This window comes from Plodia interpunctella, chromosome 9 (genome assembly GCF_027563975.2).
Source record: "Plodia interpunctella isolate USDA-ARS_2022_Savannah chromosome 9, ilPloInte3.2, whole genome shotgun sequence".
Classification (NCBI taxonomy): domain Eukaryota; kingdom Metazoa; phylum Arthropoda; class Insecta; order Lepidoptera; family Pyralidae; genus Plodia; species Plodia interpunctella.
The window spans coordinates 6,642,392-6,665,901 of NC_071302.1; the positions used below are offsets into that span (position 1 = coordinate 6,642,392).

Consider the following 23,510-nt stretch of genomic DNA (forward strand, 5'->3'; position numbering starts at 1 on the left):
CATGCGGGGTTCACAGTAATATAGCAGATGGTCTAACTTAAAATTTGGTTTAGGTTTTATCGCGATACGCTGCTTAGAACCCGAGATATTGACAAAAATAATTTATGAGCATCCACATAATAAATACAGGCGAAATCGTGGGCAAAAGCTAGTGATTCATAAAATTATATCCAATTCTAATCTAATACTATGAACAAAAATGCATACCTTCTTACTTACTATGAATAGTCGTACAATATTGTCTGTGACTAGATTTTAGGCTCTCTAAACTAGAACCGCACTCACACATTTTGAGGCCTTGGTCATTTAAACCTTTTTACTATATTTTAATTTGTACGAAAAACTATACTGACCTTTAAATAATACATATGTATTAAGAAAATCTCTTAAGAAATGGAAATATCTAAGTATTTACAAAAATATCCGCAAAAATCTTTATATTATGAACATTAATTGAAGATTTTCCTAAAATGCTGAAATCTATCATTATTGAAATTCAAACACCGTTAAAGCGCGTTTGCTCTGGTTCTATCTAACGTATAAGGGATAATATAACCGTAAATTTATATCTAATCTAGATGGATATATATAATTATAAGTATATAGGTATTAACCTATTTATAATTTTTCAAAGAACCATCATAGAGTAATTAAAGCATTGAAGTGATAAAGTCGTGACTGTCGGTATCATTGATTTGCGTCGGTGGGAACACGACTGAAATTCGTGAGGAACTGAAACGTCGTGTCACACGCTCTACGATTTATCAACTTTACCTACCGCACTTTATCCGTGACACTCAGATAAAATATCTTTAAACATAGCTATCTTTTTTCTAAAAGAAAATTGATGTAAATGTAGTAATGTTTCTTGGATTTAATTTACTTACTTTTAATAAAAAATATATGTAGTACCTACTTATATATATACAATTTCTCTCTCTAAACCAAGAAGTGCATAAAATAGTCCAATTTATGATTCGGAGTAAGAGAGAACTAGGCGACCACATTTCGTCGTAAAAATTTATGAAATTTTTATGAAAATATCAGAAGCGCTTCACAGAGACGCCATGTCTAATAATGAATCGTTATAATGCTAGCTGTACGTGGCTACGTGCTCCTTGGAATGGCAAAATTTTTATCGCAACCCCGTTATCGTGGCCGATCATAAATCTGTTTTCAAATCGTGAGTCGCCATTGGTGGTGCCGTCAATGCAAGCTTCCAAACCAAAGTGGACCGTCCATTTTACGATATAAAGCATAATTTACGATGTCCCATCGCCCTTATTTAACACGTTTTAAAGGCCAGGGCTTACCTTCGCATTGTACAATACCTAAGTATTTGCCAATGCACGTAAAATACTAAGCGAGCCCGGCTCTCAAAATGCCACCTTTATTTACGGTCTTGGAGTAGCTCGGAGTTGGCGAGTCTAGTTTTCTTTAGCAAATGGCATAAAATAGAATTTAAAATGAAAATTTCGAGACAAATGTGCTCGCTTACATGTAGTTATATTTTAATCGGTACACATTAATTGGACATAAGGCTTTTAAGTTTAGTGGTAATCTTCTTGCTTCTTTGGTCACAGAATTTCCCATTCTCAAACTGATCGCACACAATTTATCAGAGATGTCACAGAATAAGGTAATTTTATTTTGCTAACACGTCATATTTAACAACTACAGAAGTGAAGGCTATATCGCGGCTAGAATAAATATGAGTTAAATAGGTACTATACTCAATATTCATTAAAATTTTATACAATGCAAAGGCACGCACGAGGAAGATACTAAGAAATTGCATTCCCGTAAGATTATTCCGTTGATTGTAGCTATCTTTGATCAGAGGTAGGTTGTTTATATACTTGGAGATTTATAGGTATTGACTCGGCAAGGTATTAATTGTAAGGGTTTATTGGAACAGTCAATAACTATTTATTGCTCTCTCAGCGAGAGTCAATTACTGTGGATTAACTCTGAGATGCGGTGTAGGTGTGAACGTAGCTATACTTATTAGATGTGTTCAATGTATTCGAAATGCGTTTTTACGGTTATTATTTAATCATGAAAACGAATTATTTTTAAACACTTGACTTTTTCTATTTAAAATTAAGCTCGATTTAAATAAACGTTATAGGCTCGACCTATGTCCATGGACAGCAGTCCGTCGTTCGTTCCAAAATGTATAGTTTGTAGCTTTTTGAGAGATTACTGGGTATATAATACCTTTATAATTTAAAGTGAAAAGGTGCCTGTGAAAGTTTAATTTGTGAATAAATGATTTTATTTTTGTATTGCGAAACAATAAAAAAAAAATTATTTGTTTAAGCTTTATTGCCCAAGAATTTGTAAAAGTATAATCGGCGGAATTAATGCTAAAAGCATTATCTAACAGTAAACCATTAGATCATAGTACATTTGAGTAAGTTTTTTTTTATAGTTACTTTGTTTACATGTTTTTTACTTACATTTTACACTTATATGGCTTACATAGATTTCAGGCATATTTTTTCAGAGCTTCGGTGTTAAAGTAAAAACGGAACCCTAAATACGCACTTGTAGTGAGAGTATATACTGTAATTGTTCAGTTACAGCAATTAAAGAACTAAATGGGATTGATAGCAGTAATAGGTTATTACAACACAATATGTCTGTTAATTAAATGTCATCAAGCGTTAAATGCTTTCGGTTTGTCGATTAAACTGTTCAGTTTTATTGAGATTTATAATTGTGAATGTATTAAAATTAGTATATAAAAATGTACGCTCTTTACATAACCTATTATGGCTTGGAAATTAAGGATAAAAAGTGTAACGCAACAAAATATTTCAGAAGATGTGAATAATTGTTTGGAATTTTAAGCACAATATGCTTGTTAAGACATGAAAAAGATATCTTTTCAGATTATTAGACACTATTATATCAACACAAGTATAGTGTACTAAGTACTCGTACTTATAAGTGATAATTTTATTTAGAATTACGAAACATACAACAAAAAACAACAACAAACAGATTTTAACGAAAAGGGTATAGACTATAATAATTATGATTACCGGAAGAAAAATATCAAATTGTGAAAATTTTTTTGAAAATTAAAAAGTTTCAATTAAATTATGGATTAAGCACCTAGTTAATTTGACCGATGATTTTCTTCAAAGCCGCTATAAAAAGTTGCCCGCACCAAAAATTATTTGATTTATAGATCATGATCTAGCAATTAGCCTAGGCTGCGGGCTGCGGGTGTGATTTATGTGATTCTCTATAATCTGCGCTGCGCCTGCGATCCGACGTTACTTTATGACAGTTGATGAATGTCTGTGGTCGGCCGCCATCTTGAATCGCGGTTTGAACACGACAATTTATAGAATAGAGACATTGGTGGGAACTAAAACATCGTAGTTCTATAGTGGGAATTGATGTCTTACCGTCTTAATCACGTTGAATAGAAAATTAGAGTTATTTTCTTCTCAATATGTCCGAACTCCAGATCCAGATAGTTTGATATATTTCCAATAACATACTTTATAATTGTGCATCAGTTTTAAGAGGACAAATTTGGTTAAAATTAACAATATCTACTTTATCTGTCGTTTCTAATAAAAACTTTTTTTTTTCAAGACATTCCCACGGGTATATAATATATCTAAACCAATCCCTCGATACTTCGATAGTGCGTCGAGCCAACCAAAAGCAATAAATAGGGTACTAAACGTAACACTTACACATAAAGAGATCGGCGACATAGCAGATACCGTGTCATCGGCTGTCGTCGCCTCGCTGGTACCGATAAACAAATCGTCGACTCCACTCACCCGACCCTCTATCGTGACTATAAAAACCTAACTATCCGGGAACACGACACACCTGAATATAAATCACGGCAACAACTAAATGTACTTATCGGAATATGTACGACACGATCCATCTTTATGAAAGATTTTCACGCTCGCTCCGGCCCAAACACTTCGATCACGCATCAATTTCAGGGCCAAATATGCACGATCGTCGACAAATTTATCGCTGTGCCTTGGAACTTGCCTTCCGGACTGGGTAATCGCGATAATTGAGACAAAACACGCAAGTACTCCTTGGTAACCTCACACAAAGTACGTTTCTGCCATTATAGGAATGAACGACGAAGTAATTCGTTTTTTTATTCAATGGATTCGACTACATTTGTTTGTTAGTATACCTGCAATATAGCTCTATGGATTTTATCACTACACAACGCACCATAACCACTTCATGCAAACGCTAACCAGCAACTACTCAAATGCAAATCACCAATAGTGAATTTTGAAAATGAAAGTAATGTCCACCACAAGAATCAAAACAGCCAAACCGAATTGTTTTCCAATATTATGCTAATTCTTTTCTTTTGCATAAAGACAGAAAGATGGTAACGTGAATGATGATTTCGGTATTTTTTCATCTATTTGAACTGGTTTTGTCCAGTCCAGGGCGAACCTTTTCTGACAATAGTCGATTGTAATTTGCCTAATGCGTATCGATAATTTATGTAAAGGTTACGCAAGGATTGTTCCCTTTGTTAGGGCAGCGCTACACTTTCGGTTTCAGGGTACTGATTTGCATAACAGGGTGCGCGCACAATGCCCGAACCCTTGGCGCAATCCTTTTCGTTTCACTTTTAAAATTGTTGCATTGTTGACATTTTCTTGCGAGTAACGCGAGTAATAAATAAATCAAGCGTAAATTTATACACGGTCTGGTGCGTGCGGCGCAACTTAGTTGCAGAAAGTTGCCAATGGGCCCCGCAAAGCGAACCACTCGTTTATATAATGGACAGTATATAAAGTTAACGACTGCGCTTATATGTTTTGTAACCGTGAGAAAACCCCCGACACGGTTACACACATTCTAGACAAACGTTACAAACCTATGTTTGTTTATTTCGTGTAACAAATTTGTTTTAATTAAACAATAATCATAAAAGTTTAACAAGTGGTCATTGATGGTAAAATGGTTGAAATAAATGCCAATAACACACGTCATTATGGCGTATAATATCGTTTTACAACTTTGAGGCAATAAATAAATTGACTGCCGTTCGTACATTTTATTACGATTTAAAAGTCGATGACTGTTTGAAACGAATAATTGATTTACGTTGGTTATTAATGATACTGTGTTAGGTGGTTTTTTAAGTTTCGATATAACACGGTATTTGAGTCACACTTTCATTACCTATAGGTATATGAAATAAAGACCCATTGATGCATAAAACATATTTCTTTTCCAATAAAACTTTATTATTATTTTTACATAATTAATCGATATTATTTAAACCCAAAAGCATAGAAATAAGATTTATTTTTCAAAAATTTAATACCAAAATTTCATAATTTTACAACCTGACTTGATAAGTAATACTACCTAGTGTCATAAATTTCCAGTTATCTATCAGATATGGCAGCGTTAGTTTCATAAAATTTATTCAGTGTGAATTAAATTAATTCTAATTAGTACTTCATTTTATTAGTAATACCTAAGTAAAATTAAACTAGCAATTAAAATTTTAATCAAAACTAATAGACATTTTATGTAACCTTGTTAATTTATAATAAAACTAATTTTACTTTCCAGGTGTTACTCAATCCTCGTAATAAATTTCATTAAAAAAAAATTGACGTTTTAAATATATATAATCAAAAACTGTGTTGCCGAGCTGGTGATTTCTCCCGTTATTTTATTAAAATGAATTAATATATTACTTATAATAATAATAGCATATAACGATTTGCTTCCATTTCTAAATTATGATTTGTTCAGGTCCAAAATTCTCCAAAAACGTCATTCACTTCTTCTTCTTATTCACATGTCTCGCTCCAAATTATAACACATTTATTATATCTATACCTAGAAGTACACATTGCACATTGTTACCGCACTTTGTAAAATTAATGACAAAACCAGCAATTACTATAATTTGGTAGTGTATCACACTTACATGTTAATGAACAGCATTTTGTACAAATGTTTCAGTTTAACTCGTCTAACACGTGTTAATAACCAATAAAATGTTTAATGGTGCATAAAAAGTTAAGATTTATACTGAATGGGAGGAGATAGACTGCATCATAGTTCGCGTGCCTCTAAATTGTTTAGAGGTATATGAGGACCTTTGCTGTTTGTTATGAAACTATTAGATAGAAAATTCTTTAAATTATTTAGACTTGTGTCTTTTACCCAACAATGGGATAACACCTATAGCTAGACAAAGATACAATTTTTAAGCCTTATATGATATAACTTGAGTTCAGATTTTCTAATATGGCGTCTTCAGAGTTTATTGTAGCAGTAATTCGATAGGTAGTAAGCTTAATCGAACTAGTGACTAGGTATATGTAGATAATATAAAAGTTTTAATATTGAAATAAAACTCTTGCATACCATGGTTTAGGTTTCTACAGATTATCCAATAGCTATCATAAATTTTATCAATAAAAAATCTTTTAACCCGACGATCGCAAAGCATCGAGACACAATTTCTGTTCGTAAGGTAGACGTTAAATAACTCAGTCACTACTTAGATACTACACAACAAAAAATGTTTATAATGTAAAATCTTCCATTGAAAATGCAGTATATTTATATTTACGAGATCACCTCAGACGATATAGATAGCTCGAACACGTAACTCGACTTAACAATGAATACAAAAATAAAATAATGTTGATTGTGAAACCAATCAGAAACGGAGCCCTTTTTGATACGTAGTTTAGATGTAAAACATTACTTAACATTCATGCTGCAATCGTGCTGGCTGCAAAGCAAAAGAAAATTTTATAAATTAATTTCAAGATTTTAATTAAAATCTTATTATTGTCAACTGTAGGCATGTAATTATTTTTAGATTACATCTCGCATAGGTATTTTCTTTCATACCTAAACCTTCTTTAGGATCCGACCAAGTTCTCATTTTTCAGTTTTTAAATGGAACACAATAATATATTATACATATTATATATTTACAATATTATATTCATCTTGCAATAGAAGTGAATCGCATCGCTGTGGCTGTTTTATAATTTTATCATCAAAATGTTTAAAACTGTAATATGGGATAGAACTGCATTGTACAGTCCCGCACAGCGTGGGAGAGGCATCTGGCCCGGCGATCTGGTACAGTCGTAAACAAACGGAATTAGGCGGCCGACCGGGAAAAGAAACTTTAAATAGCAGCCCGTACCCGAAGATAATTACACGTGACTGTAAATTATTACTTGGTTAAGAAGTCAAAGGGGTTTGGGTACAAATACGGAATTTTTAATCTGTGGAACATTTTTTTATTATATAAAAGAATGAAGAGAAAGTTATGATAGGCTTTTCAATTTAAATAACTTTAAGCGTTTTGTGTTCGTAATAAATGTTTGTACTTAAACTACCTCATAGCACAGTTAAAGATTTTGCTTGTGAGTTTTATCGGTGGGAATTTTGGAAATATCGAAGGAATATCTTAGTTATTGCAATATTCGAAACATGAACAACACTTTTCTTTGTTAAAAAGAGCTAACATCATATACTCATCATACATACGAGTAGCGAAGATGTTGCGAAGGAAAATCTTGACCTATTAATTATGAAATGAAAATTAGCCACTGAAACACTAAATGAAACGAATATCGAGATACATGTGAAGAGATTGTGTATATCTACTTATATTTTACAGCTAGATTATGTATGTGTAATTATCCGTGTCGGGTAGGCCCTCATTAAGGGGTGCCCCAAAAGGGTTTATCGGTAGGGTGCGTCCTCGCCCCCACTCTCATTGTCTCCCGTGTCCAATCAACTCTCTATTACACCATTACAACAGTTCCAAACTTTTCCCATCAAATCGAAATTAAAATACAGTACACCCCTATTTTGTAGTTAGTAATTTTGACTGGTGTATTTTGAACTAAATAACTAATCTGTTTTTAAATGTAGGAGTGTGAGCGAGATTTGTAGTAGAAATACGGGTTTTTATAACATGTGATTATTAACAACTAAGGTACATAGATAAATAGACATAATGTATAAAAATAGACATAAGTTTATGATAATATAATGTCCTGTGTGTATAATTACATAATAGAAAAGTTCGGTTATTTTCTAGAACTTCGTAATTATCCTTATACAGTGTTGATAATCTTGCATAAGAAAATACCTCCCTAGTAGGTACAATCAACTGAATGCAACTTTATGGACCTTTATACTGGACAGTGGTAACAACGATGAATTTGTGTAGACTGATGTGTCGTTGACTGTATCTTAAAGCAGCCTAGTTTAGTTCCCTGTTATTTATAATTCAAAAATATTAACTGTATAACTGCTTAACATGACATTATAAATGTGAATGGTCATCGAGAGAAATTTAAATACGTAAGGCCATCGACACCATAATTTATGGTCAATAAATGTATTAATAGTTATATCATGAAGTACATGAAATATACGTATCTGTTCAAAATTCTTCCGCCGGCGTGCATTCCGGAGCTAGACTATGAATAATACATGATCTTATTTAAATCTCAAAGAAATCTTCACGGACCATTTCCCCGGGACGGCTAGCCAAAATTATATCAAGAAGGGGGAGACCTTTTTTATTATTTATGTAATATTTTGCAATTTTTTAAATCGAAGGGTGGTCCCCTCGTAAAGGGTGGGCTCGCTGAATGAATTTATAGTCCTTTGTAGATAAACATATCAATTTGTTAGTGTTTTGTAATATGTGCTTCAATTGCCGGAGATGGCATGGTCTCAGTTTGTCTGACGACGCCGCTGGTCACGCTCGGCGCTGAATTAAGAGTGATTTTATGGTGTTAGTGTGTTGTGTCGTGCCTTACATTAGATATAAATTCTGTAAGTATAAATAATTATTAAAGAACTTTTTAAATTAACAACAACTAATTGAAATTTACTGCTTACAGTTGCTAAGAACGATTAGTTTCTGTTTTCTGATGCTTGTCCTACTTTCGCGAAATAAACACAATATTAAAACAATCCCTTAATCTATGTTTACCGTGCTTGGGCCGCGTATCCGCTACCACTTCCGCGACTCGAAAAGAAATCGTTGCACGCACGAGTCGAGCGTTCTCGAGCGACTTTCCTCCTCAATCGATTGAAAGTCAAGCGAATAAAATCGATTTTCCCCCAAATTGAATAGTCGTAAAACGTAGGTAGCAGGGTTTAATGTCCAGATTGTTTACAAGTCGGCGTCACGAGTGTAAACGATTGTCGATAATTGATGATTTGATTTACAACGTCACTAAACACCGGTTGTTTGGGCAAGATATGTTCGCGCCTTTGAGTTGTGTGTGTGTCTACTTCTGCTTTTCTACTCTGCAGCAGAGCAGATAATATGAGATATAAATACCTAAATCAAAAATAGGCAAGTACGAAGACTCTCTTAAAAATATAAAGTTAAATAGTCAAAGAATATTACATACCTTAAACATATGTTATATTTAACAACTGTGTGTAAGAAACTATTGTCAAAATAGTTTATTTTTAAGTCTAACTACATAGTTATAAATGATTAACTAGATTTATATCTTTGAAGTAAATAGACTCAAAAGGAATAAAATAACCAAAGCTTAGTTTTTAATTACAAATCTTAATAAAAGCGCCAAAAGATATCAAAAAATAAAATAAAATATGATAATAATGAATATTTTTTTAAAATTATTACTTTTTTCAACCACGTAAATGCAAGTAGTTTGCTACGAGTACCTACAGTATTGTAATAGTAGGAATTGTGATAAGGCACAACGCGTAGCAACCGTAGGTAATGTGTGGCAATCGATACTGTGTACATCTAAGTAGGTATACTAACATGAAACATGTTACTGACTTATGTAATATTTAATGCTTTACGTTCATATTTATTTAAAAAACAATGCGTGTAACCTATGCTTTTTTTCTAGTAAATATCGTACTTTTACAACGTACTAGCTTACCCGCGCGAATATTTCATGTGAAAATTATAATGTTTTATACAGATTGCAACCTCAATATACTTTCTTAACGGACGTTTCATAGTCACCCAAAGTTTTCTCATATTTCTTTTATCTATAGTTTTTCCGTTTTATAAATACGGGTTACCTTTCGGTATTTTGCGTTACAATTTCTGAAAGTTATTCTGACAACATTGTTAGTTGGACTACGAAATCAATGAAACTAATTCCAAGCAATGCGGTTGTTAGCGTAGACTTCTAAAATTAAAACACTGACTTGTACAAAATCTAGTAGGTAACGTCGCGATAATATAAAGATCATTTTATATGAAACTAGTGCAGTGCCTGCAGTCTTTGCACGAGTAAAATCAGAAGAGCCTTCTTCTTGAATCACTATTTCTATTTAAAAAAAAAAAACACATCAAAATCCGTAGTTTTAAAGAAAAGCATACATAGGGACAGGTATACAGTAGGAAGCTACTTTGTTTTATATAGTGATTGTCAATTTTTATGAGTATCAAAAATTAAATATTTTCAATGCCTTTATATCGACTTTAACAGTTTGCTTATTCTTTGCGTATTCTTTTGTGCTATTGCTTGCATGCATTTCGCCATGGGTGAGCGGTTACAATGCCGTTCAATGAGAAATCCCATTAGATCAAATCGGATGGGTACTAAGAAAAGTGCCAATCTATCATACACCGTTTCTCTTTAACGCTGAGCTGAATTTCCAGCCATTTGCTTTACGACGCCGGGCGTCTGAAGCGATATAAAACCATTCACCTATGAAAGCTCATTTATCTAAATATATCGAACACTATAAGCATTGGATTATGTAATATATAAAAGTAAAAACAATAATAGTGCCTGTTTCCGTATATATATTTACTTTTCATTTAAAAGTATACATAGATTTGTTTAAAAAATTGATCATCTGTTAGGTCCCCAAATAGGTCACATCATCTTCTCAATTTATCGTCCAGTCGTTTAAGAAATGTTATCCTACTAATATTATAAATATGAAATTTGTGAGGATGTATGAACACAGATTTTATGTCAAAGAGTAACAAACATACACATGTTTGTTACTCTTTCACACAAAATCTATTGGACAGATTGTTACGAAATTCGGTACACGGATACTGAAACAACACATAGGGTAACTTTTATCCCGAAATTCCCATGAGAACGAAGCCCGGGCACAGCTAGTTTTATACATTTATCAATCCAATGAACACAACATTGAAAAGTTATATAATTCAATATTTAAAAAAATTAATGGATAGATATTTTGACAAGGATTTGCTGAATGAATTACTCGGAAACAGTTTCGCTTTGATTATATTAATAACATATACTAAGGGTCAGTTGCACCAGTCAACTTTGATTTACGTTTTTCTTCAGGTTAAAGTTAACGTCAAAGTTGACTGGTGCAACCACCATTTCAGTAGACGTTATCTTTTAAGGAAGAAATTCATCGCGGTTTTATGTATTTTTAAAATTTATTCGAGTATTCGTCAACAACCAAAGAACCATAAAAGTCATTAAGAGGCATAATTATCGAAAGTTCCACGTATTGTATGACTTAACAAACAAAGAGTTTTAACGTCAAATTTGTGGTAGGTTATGGAGTTATGGGGCATTGTACTTACCACCTTCCGTGTAAGTTTATGTATTTTTTATTGTATCGTAGCGGCCATATAACATAAGTATGTACTTCAGGTACCTATGTAAATAATACGGCATACTTAAGTGATTGATATCTAAATGACGCATTTAACGTTTGTACAATATATGATGAATTTAACGTCTGTACGATATACTAGGGTTGAATATATAACTATCCAAAAAATATTATACATTTATAACATTTATGCGAGGCAAAATATATTGATTAATTTTAATCAAGATTTTTTGAGGACGTCGATAAGATTCTGGAATAGTGATATTTGCTATTCTATCACCTATGAGAGTAATCACCAGTTTATTTGATGCGGATTGTAAAAGTCTATAAAGGGAAAGGAAACCCTCAAGTGACTTTTAAAATATGCACGAAAACAGAAGCAGTAGATACATATATTCTTATTGTGTTATTCATAAAATTACGTTAAACAAAAATATGTTTGTGTCGTTCTGTCAGTGTCAAATATTTTAAGATGTAACTTTTATATGGATGTGGCTTAAACTGTGCTTTAATTATTTTATGATTAACATTGTAAGTTTTTGTTTCATTCCCAGACCAGCATTCATGCGTGAATTAAAATTATAATAATATAATACATACATTAATTCAACATTTATGCAAATTTCACACCATTTCGAGTTAGCAGAACTGATTTCTTTCAGAGCAGTGTTACGTTCACAGTCAAGCATCTGTGAATGGATTGCAATAATTAGCTATAAAGGTTAATTACCCGTTAGCACCCACTTTGTGGCTTTTAATACGTGATTATGAACGACAGTTACGATTAAATTATGCTAATGGCAGTTTATTTGATTGCTGGTACCTACTATAATTTTTACGTTGATTACCTACAATTTTTATAACTACACTCGCTGTATTTTACCTTAAAGATTTTTAAGCATATTAATGTACCTAATTTACATATATGGGTTATACTCGTATATTATAGTATACTTACTATACCTTTGGCAAACACACCCATTTTTAATATTTCATAATCATGCCAAAGGTACTGCGAGTAAAGTAGGTATATTATATAATAATAAACAGATTAATGCAAAAGAGAATTTTATCCATCATCAGCTATCAGTCATCTAAGCGTTTTCTCGGTCGGTGGCAGCCGTTGAGTATAATAATTTTTGTACACAACATAACAGTGTAAATATAAAACTTACGCGAAAGAAAAAAGGGGGGAAAATCCGCTGAAGGCACCATGTCTGGGCCCTTACTGCAAAAGTATAAAATATAAATCAAAGGTCAAGACTCTAATAAAATTAATTCTTTATTAAAAATCCCATACACGTAAATCTCGTAGCGCGTCTACGCTAAACGCTACGAAAGTCGCGGGTCGCTGACGCGCAATAAACTTTTATCGCTTGTTCTTTCAAGTATTATTTGACAGTGTTGATGCGTTAAATTGCGATTAATACTAGATGATTAGCCATTCGGGCGTGCGTTTATGGCGGTCGCGTAATAAATTCATTTTATTGCATATCAATCACTCGGGAAGCGTGCGAGCGACTCGCGACCTCTCACATTCTATTTAATATACTCGTACTGTTACATCAACATTTAGATTTAGAGCGAATATATTTATAATTAGCGTTTTCCAATGGTCATAGTGAAATACTGACGTTTTTAAAAAAATAATGAAATCAATATTTTTAATAATTATTATTAATTACGAGACTAAAATTACTTTAGTATATTTATCCTTTCTGATAAAACTAGGTGGCACTATTCAGAGATTAAATACAAATATACTAGATTAAATACAAATATACTAGATTAATACAAATATAATAGAGTAAATCATACTTTGTTATTTTGTAGTAATTATATTTATTACATAATTTTCTGTTAAATTATTTACTTGATGCAAAAACATAAATTTAGTAAATAAAACCATTTATTTTGATTCTTTATATAACCTTTAATATACATAAAAACTCACAACATACGCAAAATTTGTGTATTTATATACACAAATTTATTTCACTTATCATAAAACAGAATCGGCTACTGAAATCATTATACCTCAGGAAAAAAGATCAAGATCAGCAATTAAGAGGTCTGTAAATTCTGTGTCATTAATATTTGCTTAAGTTACCATAAAGCAAGGCCTCTGTGCACTTAGTGGAGATTATCTCTCGCGTGGTTGTAAATAATGCACGTTACTGCACTTTTAAATATGGTTTAATTTACGACGCAGCTGGTGTGCGGCTTCTTGGCGTTGTCTTTTATAGGTGGCCAGTGCTCGAATCGTTATCGCTCAGACTGAAGATAACCAAGGCTATCAGCTATTGTATCTGTGGTTCTATTTTTAAACTTAGTTAACGATTTTTGCTATTAACATAAGCTATTGTACATTTTTTTATGGGTATAGTCTGATTTGAAGTAGGCCGTTATGATGTAAAAAAATTACCTACATATACCAGATTAAATACTTAGAATATTTTCGCATAAAAAAATAAATTAACATATTTTATTTTAATGAGTACATTTTAAATATATTTGAACGCCATATGGCATTCTCTACCAGTCAACAATTAGGCCAAATAGACATAAAGTCTTACAAAAGGCCATTTAATACGTAAACTTGGAATTCGCTCTGCATTTTACGAAAGTGCAAATGCAACTCGCACTTTAAGTCAAAAAGCTCTCAATTTATACTTTTAATTCAAACCAAAAAAATAAAATAATACAATTTTATCATTTCAGATCTCACCAAAATGGCAACAATACAACAACATTGAATAAACACAGCAAGACGCGGTCTAAAAGGTAAGTTGAAAATAAATTACATAAATGTCAGCATTCCGAATCGGCCATTACGGAATACCGACCAGTCCGCCCAAAGCTCGAAAGCTCGACCTACCTACCTATGCACTGATATCACCATTCTTTTGAATTTTTCATTCCCCTTCTCAAATCCAAAGAACACTCTGTATTCAACTGGGAATAAAAGAGATAGCAATAAAATCACCATCTCAATTTACTTATTTAAAAATGCGTAAGTAGGAAAGGGACGGAAAGAAAAAGAACATGGCCGCGCGCAAAAGGCATGTCAGACCGAAATTCCGGGCACACATGCAAACGATGCGTATGTGTGTATATAATGCTGATTGGAAGGGTCCCTGCTGCAGGTGTTGACAACGTTCGGTTTTTAAATTTATTAAATTATTGAAGTCCTACTAATATAAAAATTTGATAGTTTATGAGGATTTGGAAGGATGTGGGAGGAAGACGGAAAGAATATAACCTGGAACATAACAATGAAATACGTACATAGGGTACTCTTTATCCCGAAATTCCCACGGGAGCGAAGCCCCGGGGCATGGCTAGTAAATAATTAATTTGTACAGACATAGTGCAGTATAAAAAATTATAATTTAATCTTAGGAATTACATAATTTATATGCTATAATAATTTGATTTTGTTTGCACAAAAAAATATACGTAAATTACAAATAGGTTTTTAAAATATCAAAATTTTATCCTACGCATAAAATTCTCTAGGCATAATTTTTTTTTAATATGTTAAAATGTTTACAACCTCTGCTTGTGTTCATACCCACGTAGTTCAGCTAAGACAACATAGATGGCGCTGTAAATAAAACTCGAGCACGCTCAAGAATCACTTTTCGTAGTATACTAGCTAAAGGTAGAATAAAGAGTGATACTTAATTATTTTTAGATATAAAAAATACGTAATTTTTACTACACCTATTCGTTTATAAATTTATTGTTTAAGGAAATTATTTATCGATGCTACTAATAGTACAAAAGTAATTATTTAATATTATTTTATTTCCTAGTCAATTAACAGCTCTATAAAAATAAACTAACTATTTTATGAAATACTGATACCATATAAAGTAGGTATTCACTTAGAAAATAAATAACTGATAACATAACAAAAAATTTATAGAGAAAACTAAAAATGAAACACTAAGTACTTAACAAATTTTTACACTCATATTATAATTTGAATAATCATAGATTCCTAAATTATATGCACCTATAATTTTCTCAACAAAATTTTGAATTGGATTCAAAATATTTTTATTGTAGTCATTGTAATGAGACGGAACAAAAGCATTGAAACAAGCTTGTAAAAGCTACCATTAAAAAACTTTCAGAAGTTCAATGTAATATCCATAGATGGCACTTATTACATTCACTGAAAATAAACTTATCTCTGGTACATTCCTCGTAAATTGATTACTTTTTGTGTCAACTAAAATATATGTAAAAATTTATTATTTAATTAAGTTCATTATATTAACCAAATTTATAGGTATGCCTTTTTCTCTTTACATTTATTTATTACATTGATAAAAAATATTTTACATAATTATTTTTACTGCAATATTGCCGTTTTTTTCTCAATAAGTGTTTGAGATAATACCTATAGCTATTAATAAATAGTGGAGGAGACTGGCTAATGGAAGATGTATTAAAACATTCATTTTCTTATAGCACATCACTAAAACTTATTTAAAAGATAAAATTAGTATTCGATTTTAGTACATACTTTTACAAAAGTAAAAGTTAAGATATCTTAATATTTTGTTTTAATTAAGATATCATCATAGAGGCATTCGTTACTTTTGCCATTTTTGACTAAAATGTAGGTATAAATATTTTGACAATGACCGCATGAGTAACAACTAATAGGTATTTTAATAAGTGTCTTAATAACATCTGCCCTTAGGCATTCGAAAAAATGTGTTCAACATAATCTTTCATTTGAACAATAAAGGCCTCCCAAATATGAATTTTAATTCAAACAAGACAATACCTCCCAAACTGCGTACACCATTCCTAGAACAGAATGACCAATTTTGTATGAAAATTCAAATCAGTTTTTTTTGCGGGCAAAGAGAAAGCTAGTGAAGCAGCCAGTCCAAATCCAGATATTGTCCGAGAAAGTAGTGTGGTGTTTTAGAAATGGTCGAAATGTTAGATATTTGTGAGTTTTTAGTTGCATTTTGTATAAACATAGACACACGCGCCGCCTGGCGTCGCGCCAGAAGTTTTCTGATTAGACGCAGAACCAGATGGCGGGGTATTGGGGTATGTCTCTTCCTACTTATATTTACAATATATTTATCTTTTAAATTTTGTTGCTTAGTTACAGTCCAATTTTTAGCTTGTTCAGCAACCTGATTATGTATTTAGACTGTCTTAGATATACATTATTTTCTTGCTTCATTACAACATGCGTAAAAAAACTTTTTTGAAGTTAGAAAGCTAACACTATCGAACTCTTCCTCAGGTCAACTCTCTTTTCATTGAATGTTAAGCTTTTTTTACTTATATCATAATTTCTATTAATAAGATTTACCTACTATGATATTTGTAATAAGTAAATTAGGGTAGCTGGAAAAACCGAGTTCATCTCACAGTATATCAAAGAAAATACACATTAACATCATCAATTAATTTAACTTACCTTGTTCTGGTCGGTGGAGCATTTTCCATTTTCAAATTCACATTACAAATTCTGTCCTCAGTCATCGATTTCACCTCCCTATACGACACGACCTCTGCCTTGTCTTTTATTTCATCTAGGAATGCCCTTCTTGGCTTTCCTTTTCCTCTTCTTGCTTCTGTATATTATAGGGTAAATTATACAGCTATCAAATTATATCTTTCAAGATGATTTTAGAGAATATCTTTATTTTTTGTTGAACTACGAGACAACAATCTCCGAAACTTTTATGATGACAGAAATAGAGGCATAGGTGGTGGTATTGTCTTGTGTGGTGATATATAAATGTATTTTATTGTGAAAATGTTCCGTCATATTGTATCTACTTTTTTTTTTCATTTTCCTGCTTTAAACTTTGTCTCCTGATCATAAATTTTGTAGTAGAAGAGCCTAACGGAAGATTATTTGTTAAATCATGTATGTATAAGAAATATTTAAACTATGCAATTTATGTACCTAATACAAGTCAATGAGTTCTTAAAAAAGTCTATTTTTTCCGTATGGATGCCAGGTAATATTTTTTATTTGATACCCCTTTATCGTCACTTCAAGTATAAATAAATACATTTTTATAAGTATTATCTATATAACTCGGAATACCTACATGACATTCTTTGCCCATGTTAACTATGATTATAGTACAGTCATTGATAGGTCTATTGTTTTGTGAATACTGGATACTTCTCATGAATAAAATTTTGTACGAATTTTCATCATTCATCAAACAACAAAAATTTTCATCATGATCTTAGACTATCTCGACTTAATATAGCGTAAATTTAATTATAAGTTTATCAGTGTGGATTCCTCAATGTGTGGTCCACCTCAGCTTTATTAAGTCTTGGCCAGAGCTTAATGATCTTGATATTAATTTATCGTGGATGAATTAACTCTACAAATTACTGCCTTTCGTACCTCAGGAATAAAGCAGTGTTTCAGTAAACTTCGGACGGAGTGGACTCGGGGATTTTAGACTTATATTACGTGTATAGTCACGTGTATTAATGTATATACCTCAGTTCTTATTTCAACGTGACATAATCTAAATTGTATAATTGTATGCACTTTTATACAAATAATTGAACATGACTGTATATACGGTAAATCCAGATAACATTGATAATAAGTTCTTCACTTAACGTCTTTGAATTTTGTATAGCATCTGCTTAACAAATATTTTTATATATTTTATTTATATACCTACTTATATAAAATTTAGAGTAGTACTAGAGTAAAAATCTTATTTTCTCTTTAAAATATTGTGAATTCATTTCCTACACTTGACATGAAATATATATAACAAATTTCCATTTTCTACGCCATGTACTTACATGGCAACGAACAACCGAAAGTACTTACTTTCGGTTGTTCGTTATCTGTCAGTCACAGCTACAGGTAACCCCTATTCTGTGCGTGCAAAATACATATAGTCTATATAATACATGATTTACCACAATGTAGGTTGTGTAAACTCATTACACGGTTCATATAGATTACATACATTTCTTTATTGATTACATACATTAGTTTTTTTTTCACTTCAAAACCGACTGCTAGCTGAATAACAATCTTATATGCATAGTGTTATCGATTATTATTGACCGAAAAATTAATGAAACCGAAATCGTGGTAATTTGGTACTATTAAATATATATACAGGAAGCAATAAATTGAGCGCTCTGAATCCGAACCCTCGGCTCCGTCGCTCAACGGCTGCAGAAGAAACTGGAAAAAATCAGATGAGAGAGAGGAAGCATTAACGATTGAGCAAAACATTCACACTATATCATTATTTTAGAGAAATACTTATCTCATTATGAGGGCTTGAAACTACCAATCAACTATGCACATTTGTAGTACGGTCGAAGGAACGCATCTTATTAGTGGTAACGAGAACATAAAGCAGTGTTCGTTAGCCGCGGACACATAACTTACAAGAGTGGCTTGCCACCCGCGTGTGATGCTACCGGTAGATTTGTATTGTAGCCAGATTCCCAGCGCTCCACAAATCCATTGTTATCAAAAAATACCCCTATACTACCTATACTATTTTTCAGTAGCTGTGGATCCGCGGTATAGCCGTTGAAAAATAGTTTCAACAGCTCCACGAGTTTATTAAGTACAGTCGAATACAGTTATTATTTGAATTTTACTAGTTTAACAGGGTTTTACAACGAAATAGTATAGGCACTAAATAAGTTCAATACAATGATTTGAAATATTGTTTTTTATACATTTCCGTACAGTTTTGAAATGAAAGATTATGTGGTATTATGAGATACGATGTTTTTATAAGTGTTCGTATAGCATGCTTTATTGCAGTGAGTGAGCCTAAACTTAGTTATATAATATGTATGTCAATATTTAGGTATATATTACGACTGAACCCCAAGTGCGGCTTAGGTTTAGCCGGCTGTACCTAGATGCAGTGCATCCGGTCTCCGGTAATATTACTAGAAAGTTGAGTTTAATATTATAGTTTAAATTGTAAAATACTGCAACTATTTTATAACTTAAGTCTGCAAAATACACCTTTCTAATACGGGAAGTAAAGACACAAAACACTCAAAATTATCTATCGTAACATAGACATACAGTTTTTATTTACTGATTACACTGGTAGGTACTGGTATGTTATCATCCGAGTACCAGTAAAAAAACTACCTACAAAAAAAAACTAATAAAAAAAGTTTAAATGATTTTTCTCTAAAGTTAATTCAATCACAAATTATAAAAACAAATACCTAGGTATATGAGCGATCCCAAAAACATACTTCCCCTTGTAGGAAATTCATTACTTTAACAGGAAATGATTTGAAAACACAATCAATTTATTATAATATTTCGGCCAGATTTTTACGATTGCCGAACGAGTGGGGTGTAAGTGAAAAACATGTACGGAAGCGGGGAAATCCGTGTAATAACAATAACTCATATAGTGCGGGCGCCCCCCGCTAGATGGCGCGCGGCGGACACAAGTAATCCATTTATTCTCGGGGAGAGGTTTATGTAGCGATCTACTAAGAGCCTAACTTAGATTATTTTATGTTATTATTTATTAATATTGTCAGCCCGTGCCGAGAGCCGAGACGCGGGGATTACTAGAGAAATTTACTTTCACTCGCTGTTGTTTCATTTACCGCTACTAAGTCTATAAATGTACATAGATAGGTAATAAATAAATGTTTTTAGCAAGAAATTATATAGAAACTTGTTTGAAACAGCTGTCTGTCGAATGCGTCATGAGCTGAAATAGTAATTGCGAAGCGTGTGCGGTGTAGGTATGCGAGGGCGTTCCATTTAGGTTGAGTGTGAAGAAACATTTGCCCGTCGAGTTATCCTAAGAATGCGACTCGTTATCTGAGACCCGAAGCGGCAAAGGGGGGAAGGGGGAGGAATCTCAAAAGTTCCCGACCCCGTGGAATTTTGCGGATGAATGTTTTAATTGGAATCGCGAGAGAATATTTTGTAATTGCGGCCCGCTAAAGCAAGTATTCACCTAGGTATCTGTTCTTAACTCAAATTGAAATTCTTAATTTAAAAATTGGGTTCATCTGAGGTAGCCTATTAAATGAAATTTTTGATCAAATCATTATTTTACAAAGGCGTTAATGAATAGTTAATCTTAATTTGGAAACCTAAATGCGATCGTCGAAATAGCTATGTACCAATTTACTAATAATTAAGATATTAAAAGCACTTATATGTGACTATTTTATATGTGACAGGATGTGTGTTGTGTGACGGTGTGAATTTATTCTATAATCAGATCAAGATAACAATCTTAAGCCATAACTTTACAGAAATACTAAAATATTACGGCACTGATATGTAAGAACAGGTTTGCCTACCGCCTCGCCGGATTCGGTTCCAGGGACGGATATTTTAATTTTCATCTGATAATTTAAAAAGTTTTAACAACATTCATGAGACTGATAAGAGTAATTTTCTTGAGAGTTCCCTGTGGAACTTTATCTGAGCGCCGTCTATACGTAGGTCGTCGTCATTGAAGTCATTCTCCTCGAAATAGGAACGGGCGGAATGAAGGAGTTCTTTATCCGATAGTATCGGGTAACAAAGAAAGTTTTTATTGGCTAAGTTCCCGCTCCAGGGTAAATTCGAGTCGTGTCTGCTATTCCAATTTGAGAAAAAGCAGTAGTTAAACTTAACTCGTAGGTGGATTTCGACGGATCAAATGGTTTACATTAAATTCTCCATTCATTTCAAATCACATTTGAATTTTACCAAATGTCGTAATAAAACAATTCTTAAGACGAAATTCTGTTTTTTTATAGTCGGTAATATTATCAACCGAAATTGTTTAAATTAAAAATTAAACTTTTTATATGTAATTGTTTAAAGTTTGTTATTTATCATTCATGATATAATGGCATTGGGATGATAACCTTAGAGTTTTATTTGGAATTCATCTACTTAATTGGAGGAAAATAAACGTTACGCAATTATCAGGCAAAAATATTATGACACAAATTTATCTACATTCGTTTCACGTTCTTTGCGAATGAAAAGAAATCCATTCCAATAAATTCTGAAGAAATATTACTTGATACGAAATCGGTCCGAGTTGTAACAATATACCGTGGCGGTCTCAATACGGCAGCCAAGGTTTATGTTTGAATTTAAATTGGTACATTTTATAATAATGTCTTTGAGATGCCCACGCCGCTGTCCCCCCGAACCATTCTATTCTTCTTTTTATAATGTAATTTTCTTAAATCACCTTCCCTCCTCAGCCCTCCCGGTACTAACGTTCCTATTATAACCGTGGAAAATTATAACTGTTAAGTTTTTTCTTTGTCGTTTTCAAGATTTCTCTTTAATGGTGTTTTAAGTGTGTTTTTAAGCGTCACAAATTCCTTATCACTGATTGGGCATTCATAATGTAAAAAATTCCACGCGTAATTATATTCTTAATTATTTATCTAGCAATAAATGTCGTTACAAACAGACTGCTTACAAATATCTTGCTAAGTCAATAAATATGCCTATATGGGTTCAATATCACACATTATAATATATATATAATGAAATAACTATATATAAATTCTTAAAGGAATAAGTCGAGATGGCGTTTTTTATTTAACAATAATATAATGTGGTTATTTACTTGTAGAATACCAAAACTTAAAAAATCTTATGTGTATTTAAACCTTAGATTTAATATTATATAATTAACTAATTTATAAATATCTAAACTTTAGAAATATTTTACCTTATTTATTATAGTTTGAATGATATCTCTGTTATTGTGATAATAATTAGCAATTATTAATTTAGAGGCACAAAATATACTAGTATATGTTTTCTTGTTGAATTATTATTTATCCAAATCAGTACTAACTTAACACACGTGCCAAGGATCAAGTCAAAAACCTGTTCAAAATGAAACCAGGAAAGTTCCATGGCCTGTTAAGGATGGGACCCGGTGTTTGACGGATATCCGTCGTCGCACACGCATGTACGAAATAACATTGTTTACATGTTAATAAATTACCGACCAACACACCAACCGCTCTCTCTAAACCGAGTTCCTAATTAAACATTTTAACTTATAATCAAGATGTGATATCTTGTTCGTGTTTAAATAAATAAAAATTAAAAAATGCCTAATGATTTTATTAACAGGCGACATGCCAAAATATACGGCTTAGACTCCCCGCTGATACTACATATTTAAACATTTAATTGACTTATTTAAATTCATAGACAAAAAGTTGTTTAAAACACCACAGTTATGTCATAAATTGTATGATACCTACGTTGCCAATTAATATCTTTGTCTAATTAAAGCACACATGACAAGTAGTGGTGCGTAGGCGCATAAATAAATCGTGTAGCGAGCGCGACGATTCAGAGGGTTATTCACCCCGAACATCTGTTCTCATATTTCAGTCACACTCTATCAACATACAAATTCAAGTACTTAGGTACCTACTGCTTTGATAGTGCTTGGTGTCTCTTGGTGAGTTGTAGTTGCCTGTGTTATTAATTTATTGACTTTTGTTATTTCATTAGTTGTGGCTATAATCCACATAAATTTCATTAAGGTACTTTAATGAAATTTATGTGTGTGTGGTATTACAAATAAAAATATTTCATGCAATTTTTTTATGTAGTCAACATTTTATTTAATTTCATGATAAAAATTATCCTAATCCCAAACACAGATCTTTTTCAAAATTATTTCTACTAAGTCACATACAGTAATAAAATGTGAATGAAAATCATATCTAATTTCATTTCATCCCACACAACAACGTCCAATCCCTGTGATATAATAATAGATAATGATAATAATGCGCGGCACAACCGCCATATTTCTCTCGCGCAGTTCGCTTTCTGATTGGCGCGCGCG

At 32.3% G+C, this 23,510-nt stretch overlaps 1 protein-coding gene across 4 annotated transcripts in view; it reads left to right on the forward strand.

The window, feature by feature from the left end:
- Positions 1–23,510, forward strand: part of Abd-B (Abdominal B) — an 87,553-nt gene that overhangs the window by 34,032 nt on the left and 30,011 nt on the right. For all 4 annotated transcript variants that reach the window (XM_053749651.1, XM_053749657.1, XM_053749650.2 and 1 more), the window contains one exon: positions 14,359–14,421. The gene's annotated coding sequence lies outside the window, so the exon portion shown is untranslated. The remainder of the gene's footprint in view (positions 1–14,358; positions 14,422–23,510) is intronic.